Source organism: Glandiceps talaboti, chromosome 10, assembly GCF_964340395.1.
Source record: "Glandiceps talaboti chromosome 10, keGlaTala1.1, whole genome shotgun sequence".
NCBI lineage: Eukaryota > Metazoa > Hemichordata > Enteropneusta > Spengelidae > Glandiceps > Glandiceps talaboti.
The window spans coordinates 4,947,501-4,959,723 of NC_135558.1; the positions used below are offsets into that span (position 1 = coordinate 4,947,501).

Consider the following 12,223-nt stretch of genomic DNA (forward strand, 5'->3'; position numbering starts at 1 on the left):
ATTCAACCCGGACTTATGCACGTTGATTTTGACCAGTGCAATCGGCTATCCTACAGCCGTGTACCCGACGGCGATGTATGACGGTTTTCAAGTAAAAAACATACAAATCTCGAATATGTAACAGTATTGCAGGCTAATTGTTTTAGCCAATCGAATATTTGATGTTTAATACATTAATAACACGATTTAATCAACACAGTTGGGGCATCGAAAATGAACCACGCTTGAGAGTTCACATCAGATGTGTGATATTACATCGGCGACTTCCGCTCCGGGTTTTATATTTCTGCAGAGCATTTCTGTAAGTTTCACACAATGTGGCCTTGGACTAGCTTTGGACTTTCGCGTTGGTGGATATTGACAACGTCCTCTTCACATACTATGTCATATTATTAGGGTGAAGGTCATATAAATTGTGGCAACCACATTCTAACCATCGGCTTATCATGGCTCTATCCCGGACTCGATCCCTTCGTAAATTTTCAAGACTCCGAGTCACATGTACTGTAGTAGTACGTAATGTTGTTTATTTCTGTGTCCGATGACACTGTCTAAACGTAAACGGCAATTCCGTCATGACCTTGGCATCGAGCGATCCTCAAGGCTATTAAACGTTATAAAACCGAGATTTTCAAGGTACAAGTAGTTTAAATAAATGAGGTAATGTCTACTATGGTCATGCATGGCTGTCCTATAGACTGGTAGAAAAACTGTTGACGTGAGTTTATCAAAAACATTATTTATACCGTAGTTTTGTAAAACTCACTTACAATTTGTATAAAATTCCTGATGTCGTACGGTATCGTGATGTAGAAATATAATTTCAGGGAAAAGGTTCACTTTTTAACACAACTGAACTGAAGGTTCAGTAGTGCTATAGGCATGGCAAAGTGTCTGTCTGTCTGTCTGTCTGTCTGTCTGTCTGTCTGTCTGTCTATCTGTATGTCTGTCTGTCTGGATGTCTGTCTGGATGTGTGTGTGTGTGTGTGTGTGTGTGTGAAAACAACTTAAAGTCAAAAACTGCTGGACTGAATGCTTTGATATTTGGTGTTCATGTTACTTCTGGTGTCTATTTGGGAAATTGTTCAAATGAAAATGATCGCATCAGAGATGTGGGTTTGAGGTAAAAAAATGTGATTTTTGGTCAAAAAACTTAATCTCCAAAACTACAGGGTAGATTGGCATGAAATTTGATGGGAACATTCTTAGATGTGAGTAAATTAAGATTTGTTCATGACATGATGATTCCCTTAGTAATATGCAAATTAGGGGTAAAATGTGTATTTTTGGTCAAAAACCTATAATTCCAAAACTACTCAGCAGATTGGGCTGAAATTTAATAGGGATGCATCTGCGGGTGAATAGATGAAGATATATTGAGCATAAAATGATCTCATCAGTAATATGCAAATTATGTGAATTTGCAAAGTGTGAATTTTGGTCAAAAATGTATATCTCAAAAAGTACTTGGTTAGTGAGACTCAAACTTGGTGAGATGTTTCTAGAAGTATTATTCTGCAGATTTTCTTCAAAATACTTTGACACAATTGGCCCTAGCAACCATGACCACACCCTTAGCAACAACCGAATGGCAGTATATTTTGCTCAAATAACAACATCATCTGGTAGGCAAGTGAGTAAACATTCAAAAAAATATATGCAAATATCTCTAGCAACCATGACCACGCCCATAGCAACAGCCAAACGGTCGTGTATTTCACAAAGATAAAAACAGGGATTAATAGACAATTGAATGAACATTCAAAAATGTATGTAAATTTGCCTAGCAACAAGAGCACACCCATAGCAACAACCGAATGACAGTATATTTTGCTCAAATAACAACATCATCTGATAGGCAAGTGAGTAAACATTCAAAAAATGTATGCAAATCTCTCTAGCAACCACGACCACGTCCATGGCAACAGCCAGACGGTCGTGTATTTCACAAAGATAACAACAGGGATTAATAGACAATTGAACAAACATTCAAAAATTTGGTAAATTAGCCTAGCAACAAGACTACGCCCATAGCAACAACCAAATAATCCTGTATATTGCAAAGATAACAGGAATTGAAAGACAAATGAATAAACATTCAATAAATGTATGCAAATGTGCCTAGCAACAAGACCACGCCCATAGCAACAGCCAAATGATCATGTATATTGCAAAGATAATATCAGGAATTCATACATAAGTGAACAAAAACGTCAAAAATGTATGCAAATATGTCTAGCAACATGACCACGCCCATGCCAACAGCCAAATGATTGTGTATATTGCAATGATAACAACAGGGTTGGATAGGCAACTGGATAATCATTCAGCAAATGAACACATATACCTAGCATGGATCGGTTTGTTGATAAAATCTTTTAAAATCTGTACCGTTATGCTACAACACCATTGGTGCTATTTTTGTAGTAAGTATATAAAAAGGAAATTGTTATAGTGATAATTATTTACAGCTGAATGCGACGTGAATGAAGACATTTAAAAGAAATGAAAATATAACCAGAATTTGCTGTTTTGATCAATGCAGTTATGTCTAGCTATGTTTTTGAATGGATGCCGTGCATATTAGTCAAATTAATTTGCATATTATTGTACTGTTTTCCGTAATTTTAGAGTAAGAGTTGACAAAAAGAATACATATTTGGCAAATATAGTCTATATGGATATATAGACTACAAAATATACTGCTCACGTTTAGGCTAATTATTATTATTTTGCACGATGAATATCATAAGCAATACGATATCATAAATTGTGTGAATCTGATAAAATGTCTTTTAGAAAATCTGGTATGTAGGTTAAGATTTTTTTCTCTGCAAGACTGCTTAGACCAAAAGACAAGCAACTTGTCGATCAGAAGTCTTTATTTTGATAGATTTGATGAAAATAAATAATGAAGGAGAGCACTCCTATGTTAAGTAAATGGACACAAAATGTTGAATCTGGTATATAAATTTAAATGGCATACTATGTTAAAATATTTAAATATAAAAATGTCTTTTACTTCTTCTTTTACTTACTTACATTTGACCACAAATACCTGAAAAATACTAAAAGCAGTACACGCCAGTTATCATATTCGATAATCTAGGCTTACTAAACAAAACTGAAATAATACACAAATTAAACATGAAAACAAACTGGTTATTAAAATGCTTCAGAGAATATTGACCGTGTTCTGAACAATTCGTCAGTTACACATTGCCCAAATTTACAGAAAAAAATAAATGTTAAATTACAAAATGCAAAGATAAAATTTTAATCTTAAATTTACATTTATGATGCAAAAATACAATTTAATAAATTACGAACAAAGTAAATTAGCTATTTAACTGCACTTTCGAGATACATCATTAGCTGTTCAAACCTCTTTGAAATCATATTCTCCTCTTGTAATGATTACATTGTCAAAACTGATAATAACTAATTACAAATGTTCGCCCCAAAAAACCGGTCGATGACCGACGTGCAGTCCCTTCAACCATGACAACTAGTCAGACTGTCATTATTCTATGTCATGGGAAAACGGAAAGTGGACGTGTTAATTTGCATGTTATTTACATATAGTTATGTAAATTTAAGTCTATGGGGTACTGGATAACGACTTTTGGAGGATGTGGCTAGCTGAATCGTTTAAAAAAATTCTCAAGTCAAGAGGAGAATATGAGGGCTAGGAGGTACGACCAGCTAACCAGTTTTATTTTTGCTCATCAGTTACAGAACTAGAAAAAACAAAATACGTCACAAAGGAAACATGGTGGAGAACGTACTGATACAAATTACGTTGATATATGAACAGAACTTAGGATACCTGCCTGTTTTAAATATCTACACAAATTGCAAGGCTGCTTTACATTTTCCATGGATAGTAGTTGTACAAGTTTAAAGGCGGCTGTTTTTTCCAATAATATGTTTTACTAAAACGAACTCGTAATTCTCTATATAATGGGCATTTAAGTATAAAATGAAATTCGTACATACTGGTGAATTCGCCAGAATAAATTGACACAAGTATTTCTGTTTGTTGTGTAAGACAATAAGAAGATCATCAGTTAAACCAGGTCAGGTTCAACTTCCAGATCAAATCACCCGCTTTCTACCGTAAATTCTTGAACAGACCATTATACACAAAGACTTTGCCAATTTCTTTTTTACTGTGATCACATAAGAATTCATCTTTCGTGAAATTTGTAAATTTTCCGGTCCGGAAACTATGAGCCCAAAACAGGGCCTAATTTTTTTTGGGGGGGGGGGATCAAGTATGCTTCATAAAATCGCCGTAAAATCAGTATTCCTACAAATAATTCATAAATTAATTTTACTGTCACAAAAGAAGAGACGTCAATTCAGGTTTACGTTTTTACAGTATCTAAAATGGTGGACTGAAGTAAAAGTTGCGGAAAGTTGAAAATACACCAAACTCAATTTTTGCAGAAGCGGATATAAATGTGTCGGCTGGAGTTCTAAAGCTATGTTTTATGCTTCTTTATGTCTGTCTGTCTATCTGTCTATCTGTCTGTCTGTCTGTCTGTCTGTCTGTGTGTGTCTGTGTGTGTCCGTCTGTCTGTGGACACGATATCTCAAACTACTGCATCAATTGCATGAAACTTGTTACACATCTTCCATATGGTTATGAAAAGAATTTGGTCAACGTCCAATCAGCATTTGCTTGTCATTTGCATATATGTATTTAATGGTTTTTAGTAATTATGTATATCTTTGGAACACATACTTCAATGTCAATATAGTTTAGTACATACACTAACCATAACAAAGCGCATATGTTCTATAAAGTTTTTGTTGATGTAGCTTACAGCTTTAATGTATAATTTGCGTAATTAATTATTTTCGGTAATTATGCTATATCTTTACACATACTTCAATTTAGTACATACTTTAACCATAATAAAGCGCACATGTCCTGTAATGTTTGTTGACACAGCTAACAGTTTTAATGAATAATTTGCATAACTTATGATTTTCGGTAATTAGGCTATATGTTAAGAATGCATACTTCAATTTTAATATAATTTAGTACATAAGTTAACAATAACTTAAAAGCGCTTACATTCTACAAAATTTGTTGATGTAGTTTATAGTTTTAATGAATAATTTGCATAATTAATTAGTTTCGGTAATTAGGTTGTATCTTAAGAATCAAGCTTCAAATTTCATATAGTGTGGTACATATATCAACCATAATAATACGCACCTAGTACCTGTCCTATGAAGTTCGTTGATACATTGTTTACTTTTATTGTGTAATTTGAATAATTAATGATTTTCAGTAATTAAGATGTATCTTACGAATGTAATCTTCAAATTCCACATAATTTAGCACATATATTAACCATGAGAAAGCACACATATCCTCTAAAGCCTATTGGTATAGTTTTTAATTTTAATGAGTAATTTGCATGATTTTCGGTAATTAGGCTATATCATAGGAATGGAAACGTCAAAGTTCATTTAACTTGATACATCCATCAACCATAATAAATCATACGTGTTTGAGATGTAGTTGTTTATGTAGTTTGTAATTGTGATGTGTAATTTCCAGGAGTAACCTTTTCGAGAATTATGCAATATCTTTAGAATATAAGTTTTAAACTTCAGATAATTTAGTACATGTATTGATGGTAAAGACGTGCATGTGTCTTTTATAGTTTGATAATGTAACTTATAAGCTAATGATTAATATGCATAATTAGTGATTTTTTTTATAATTATGCAGTATGTTAACAATGTACACTTCAAATTTCATACAGCTTTGTATCATTAATTTTCCAATTAAGTGGTATATTATAGTTCAGAATTTTGCATTCCAACAACGTGTGGAGGCCCAAAAATCTACGATTTTGCTCAGGTATGGTAGGCGTTTATTTTAAATCTGGTATTTATTTGTGTAGTAACTAATGGCTATGTCGGGTAGCACATATTGTTTTTCTTTTCGACAAGGCGTGAAGAAACGACAATCTAAAGGTTTGCTTTTACAGAAAGTATTCAGTTCGTACCTGGTTAGATACGTGATGAATAAAATAATGCGACGAAATGTTACTGCATTCGTAAAATTTTTGGATTGTGTTAATTATGTGATAAATATGTGCGTGTGCTTCCACGGACGTACTGCTACTCGTATTTGTATCAGTACTTGAAATCATACTTATGACGTAAAAATAATATTGATTTCTTGGAGATTATATATATATATATATATATATATATATATATATATATATATATATATATATATATATATATATATATATATATATATATATATTGTAACAACTTTATGTACAAAATCATTAAAATTTCCTTTACAGTGGTATAGATAGATAAAAAAAGTTTACACCTGATCTTAATTTTGATGCAGGTATCCATTGCATATATAATTATATAATTGTCTACTGACAAACATGCTAATTATATATTTCCATATTACATTTCCTTGTCAGAAATATTAAGATACCACCTCATCCTATAAAATTGATTTTATTTTTAATGGATGTTTTATACCCGTAAATACAAATATCTTGAAATGGAAGAATTTTCGCAATAGTAAATGCATGGCACTAAAAATAAAGTAAAGTGTCAACAAAACTATTCTTTACTCAATACATACTCATTACTGGCATTATATTCATTACGCTACATACTACTAAATACTGATTGTCTGAAACAATTTTCAATTTTGGCCAATTTAGTTGGGGGTTGGGGGGCCTCTGAGGCTTACTATAGTAAGTACAGTGGGCCCTCGCTAACTCGCGCCTCGGTAAGTCGCGGATTCGGCCAAGTCGCGGGTGTCACCTTGGATCCCATTTTTTCTTTAGTTTTCCTATTGTTTTCGGAACTCCTCTTTGTGTATTTTTTAAACAAATGGCACGCCTGCCAATTTCAAACTCGTTGGTGTTTCGATGAAGAGGTGTCGCGGTTTGACTTTGATGTTAGCAATCGCCTTCTATTTATTCGGACTGCTCCACATTCACAAGTTCCTTATGCACTTCTCGGCTAGTCAACAAACACGTCGACCATTTTCGTCTGGCTGGTGAACGGTGCATTGATCGTGTTAGATTCGAGTCGCAGGATTCGTCAGTCGAATTCGAACATCGTCCACAAAAACAAATTAATAACTTAAGCTTGTCTCGCATTAATATATCGTTTGATTTGATTGATTTAGAAGTCACCTAAAAATATATATTTATAAATGTATATGAATTTAGGTTTTTTTATCCTACATTGAACTATTGATCTTGCCCCTTATTGGAAGGTAGGAGTGAAGACTGAAGTTTACAAAGTGTATACAGAACGATAAACGTTCTGATTGATTGTTCGATTGATTGATTGATTGATTGATTGGTTGATTGATTGATTGATTGATTGATTGATTGATTGATTGATTGATTGATTGATTGATTGATTGATTGATTGATTCATTGAAAATATGATTTCAGACATGTGTATGGTGCTTAGTTCAATAGTATACATTGCATTTCTATTAAATCAGTTTTTTGACCAACGTATGCAGACAAGAAATCATGTGTGGTATACTGCAAGCAACGAATATCATTCAGAATATCGTAATGAACTATATCAAAGACGGATTGAGTATCTATTAATACTATAATGTATTACACTGTGAGCTGAAACTAGCTGAAGTTTATCAAGCGACTGTGAACACTGCTGAATACGTGTTGGAGTCCGGGGTCGGCGTTCGGAATGAATATTCCAAGAGCTACAGTTAGCAAGACCTTAGGCCAATATGACTTAGCTTTAACATACAATTCGGACAATCTTGGGAGTGTACCCATCAAGTATTAGCGAGTTCTGGCCTTCAGCTTAGCCAATTAGATACTACATGTATCTATATATTGACAATTATATTTCTATTACTAATTGCTTCTGCTGTGTACTGTGTAAGTGAATTTTTATAAGTGATATGGAGATAATTTTTCAGCACCTTCAAAGCCAGCTTTAATTGTCTACCCCTACCTAAACACGTTCTGATCAGTGATTAATCTATTTATTCCATACCTACAAATCTGCACAAACCGTCTGAATATGTGCTGCTACTACTAGTGTACCGCCTGTTTTCATACACACATTACAATAAACAGGACAGAAGAATTAAATTATAGAAGTTCGAAGGCACAATTACCTGTAGACCTCTCTCCAACAGCATATATGTTTACCCGCGAAACCAGCCGCTACATCCAGCTGCACAGTCTTATATACCCACTCAGTGTTCGTTAGTGGTCGACGGTCTAAGTTTCAATCATAGACCTTTAAAGCCCAAGGTGCAACCAGGCTGTGTGTTCATGCTACGGAAGTAGGTTTGCGCATGTGCACCGGAATACGTTTGTTTATCCGGGAGGGGAGGAGCATTCGATAAATCCGACCCATTCAGTTTATCAACATAAGAGAGTAAGCTTATGTTATCATGTACGGGTGATTTAGAAATGTTCCATGAAGGGAATATTAAATTACAATACTGTGTAGATCACCTTTGCTGCAATTGTCAATACAGAGGAAAGGTTATCCATCAGAACGTCCTGTGCTCAAAAATACATCACATTGTGACACGTACAGGCTATACACGCGATTTCTATTTCTATATGCTTACAGAAAATCCCATTATAATAGCTGTCTTCATACCTTCAGGTGTGTGGAATGAAACGTCAGAAAATAAGAAACCACTGAATGATAAAATAGATATGTGTAATATCGATTTCTTCGTGAAATGGTACATCTTGAATGCATCCTACATGATACCTGTAATGCCGTCGAAGAATGTTATTGTGCCTTCCCAATGTCTATGGTTAGTTTCACGGAGTAGGTTTTGTCGTCGCTCCAGTCATTTTCCTTCAACATGATTCGTTGCTGCGATAGAATTAAAAGTTGACGTATGTGATCACCTGTAAAGACGAATAGTACTATTGTAATTACGTACTTACTAAATAAAAATGTTTTTGTAAAGTAGCTTGAAAGAAGTTACTGTGATGTATATAGACACAGCATGTGTTGTGTTGTGTTGTGTTGTGTTGTATTGTTACTGTATTGTATTGTATTGTATTGTATTGTCTTGTATTGTATTGTATTGTATTGTATTGTATTGTATTGTATTGCATTGTATTGTATTGTATTGTATTGTATTGTGTGATGTGTGTTGTGTTGAATACATTATCTGCTAGGGTTTGACACTCATGCCATACTCTCCCTATATTGTCGAAACAGTGATACCGTCCATGCTTTTGTGATATAGTCACCATCGTTACTATTCTCGGTATTCTGTGTAATTTAATTCTGTATGCAACATTTATTGACTTTGATGATTTTATGATCTTCGGTCAACTTTCTTACCATATTCATGACAGTCAGATCACAACTGCAGGATATGATTTTGAAGTGTTTGGTGAATGACGTCGCCGGTTCTATTTTCATCTGAATTATGGATAAGTCGATTCAGCATACATGTAGTGCGTTTATCATAATTGTCTTACAGTGCACATCTGCATAATGTATATATATTCGGTTTCTTTGCAATTTGATTTTTTAGTGAGTAGAGGTGTTGAACAATACGTGTCTTCGAAAGATTGAGGGCGCGCTATTGATAATCCTGACTGTTCGTGAACGTCCGAAGTCGCGAAATATATTCTATTCCTACTTTTGTTGAAGAAGAAGTACAGAAACCTGTCAAAAATATCTCGATAACGCAAAGTAGGCAAATTAATTTCTAACTCTCGATACATGTAATACATGCGTGGACATTGATATTATGATATAGTAGAATAGTAATCAAGGTTTTATGTAAGTTTTTTTCACGAATAAAAAGCTAATCATAAACTCAGCTTCAAGTTGTTTCGCTTTAAGCTGAATATTTTAGTTCTTCTGCGTGGATATATAGTATGAGTACTCACGTGATGTTACAGGGAGTAAACTTCTGATTTCCTTCATATCGTACAATCATACCCCTCGTATTTTCAACTCCCCAGCTTTACTGTAATTCACATAAACCATTTCAAATCTTATACGAACTGTGTACTCGTTGATCCTGTTCCTTCACATGATTAAAACTTGCAATTGTACTTTCATACATTGTATATATTTCCCAAATACTTAAGGTTATAGGTTATCTCCCTTTATGGTCTTTACAGTTCTTCACATGTTAAAACAACTTTATGTTACATTCCATTTTCATTAATATTATTTCCAGCAAATCAGGTATTGGCGCCTCAATTTCCCTCAGCTCCAGTGGCATCATCTTATGATATTCCTAATAGTGTCACTGCTTTCGGGAAATATGTAACGAATTCTGGGTGTATGTCATTGAAATAAGGTATTCCATGTGTACATGTCCTGAAGTCAATTCGTAGAACAAAACTATTGGCGGCGCTGTTGTATCGTCAGGTGAATGACTCCGATGAGTTGAACATTAATCAGATTGAGTTCAAACGTAAAGTAGTGTGTGACTGTGTCTTCGTATATTTCTTTGAAAACAATACAAGAAACTCCTATGAGAAAAAAAGTGTACAGTTTACGGTTGTCAAATTTATAACATGAGTATACTATATCTAAATGTTGAAGTTTCACTGTGTAAATGAAAGTTTTCAACGCAACTGTTTTACTTTCGAAAGTTGTTCCAACTATATATAATATAATAGTACAAAAAAAGACAGACTTTGGGAAAAAGTGGTCGCACGTATTTTATGTCGATCGTGCAAATTGCGAGCAATAAAAGGCAAATGAAGCACCTTTCCTTATTTCATATAAAGATGATTGGTAGATTCGTCCTACTAGTTTCGTTTCTTGCAGCTGCAGGTGTATGGTCCAGTATATGAACCGATTGTATGCACACCATTATTGATTGTAAAAACATTTACGAAGGGTCGAAACTCCAACACACTGAGGAATGTGATAGTTCAAAGATTGGCGGTCTGAATGAGTCACTTGGTATAATAGTAGTTTAGTTCTTTAAGAATACCAGGGCCTACCTTTCATGATGTAAGACCGTTTTATCGTCATTCTTTTCATGGGCACTTGGCGGTTTGATGCGAGATCTGTGTACACTTGCGATGCATCTACGGGTTTTACTCGTACCTATTGTTACAGTGCAATATCACGTCAATATTGATTCGGCCTCTGTCCTCAAGTATTTCCAGTGTTTGACTCGTCGTGCATCACAACAGTGGTATCCATAACTTAAGGTTGTTCATAATTTCGCTGTCAGAGGTTGATCTGACTGGGGTCGAATGTGAGAGCCAGCTGATCATTGATAGAGTCGTTGTCGTCATCGGCCTTCTTTGTCAAATGTTTTCACAATTTTTCCACGCTGATGCATATTTCAATCTACGTACGTATAATAGAAGTAATGTAAAAACGCTTCACCAAAATCTGTTGGAAAAATACGCCAAAAAAAATTAGACTGTAAGAAAAGTCAAAGACAACCTTGGCACGATCGAAAAAAAGGAGCACACTCATCAAATAAGGCTGAAGTTTACAATGTGTATACAGAACGATAAACGTTCTGATTGATTGATTGATTGATTGATTGATTGATTGATTGATTGATTGATTGATTGATTGAGTATCTATTAATACTATAATGTATATGAGCTGAAACTAGCTGAAGTTTATCAAGCGACTGTGAACACTGCTGAATACGTGTTGGAGTCCGGGGTCGGCGTTCGGAATGAATATTCCAAGAGCTACAGTTAGCAAGAACTTAGGCCAATATGACTTAGCTTTAATATACAATTCGGACAATCTTGGGAGTGTACCCATCAAGTATTAGCGAGTTCTGGCCTTCAGCTTAGCCAATTAGATACTACATGTATCTATATATTGACAATTAAATTTCTATTACTAATTGCTTCTGCTGTGTACTGTGTAAGTGAATTTTTATACGTGATATGGAGATACTTTTTCAGCACCTTCAAAGCCAGCTTTAATTGTCTACCCCTACCTAAACACGTTCTGATCAGTGATAAATCTATTTATTCCATACCTACAAATCTGCACAAACCGTCTGAATATGTGCTGCTACTACTAGTGTACCGCCTGTTTTCATACACACATTACAATAAACAGGACAGGAGAATTAAATTATAGAAGTTCGAAGGCACAGTTACCTGTAGACCTCTCTTCAACAGCATATATGTTTACCCGCGAAACCAGCCGCTACATCCAGCTGCACAGTCTTATATAC

The 12,223-nt window shown here is 34.5% G+C and overlaps 1 protein-coding gene across 3 annotated transcripts in view; it reads right to left on the reverse strand.

The window, feature by feature from the left end:
* The window catches only part of LOC144440844 (TNF receptor-associated factor 2-like), a 65,590-nt gene extending 57,253 nt beyond the window's left edge, over window positions 1-8,337 (reverse strand). For all 3 annotated transcript variants that reach the window (XM_078130266.1, XM_078130268.1, XM_078130267.1), the window contains exon 1: window positions 8,177-8,337. The gene's annotated coding sequence lies outside the window, so the exon portion shown is untranslated. The remainder of the gene's footprint in view (window positions 1-8,176) is intronic.
* Between the last annotated feature and the right edge of the window lie 3,886 nt (window positions 8,338-12,223).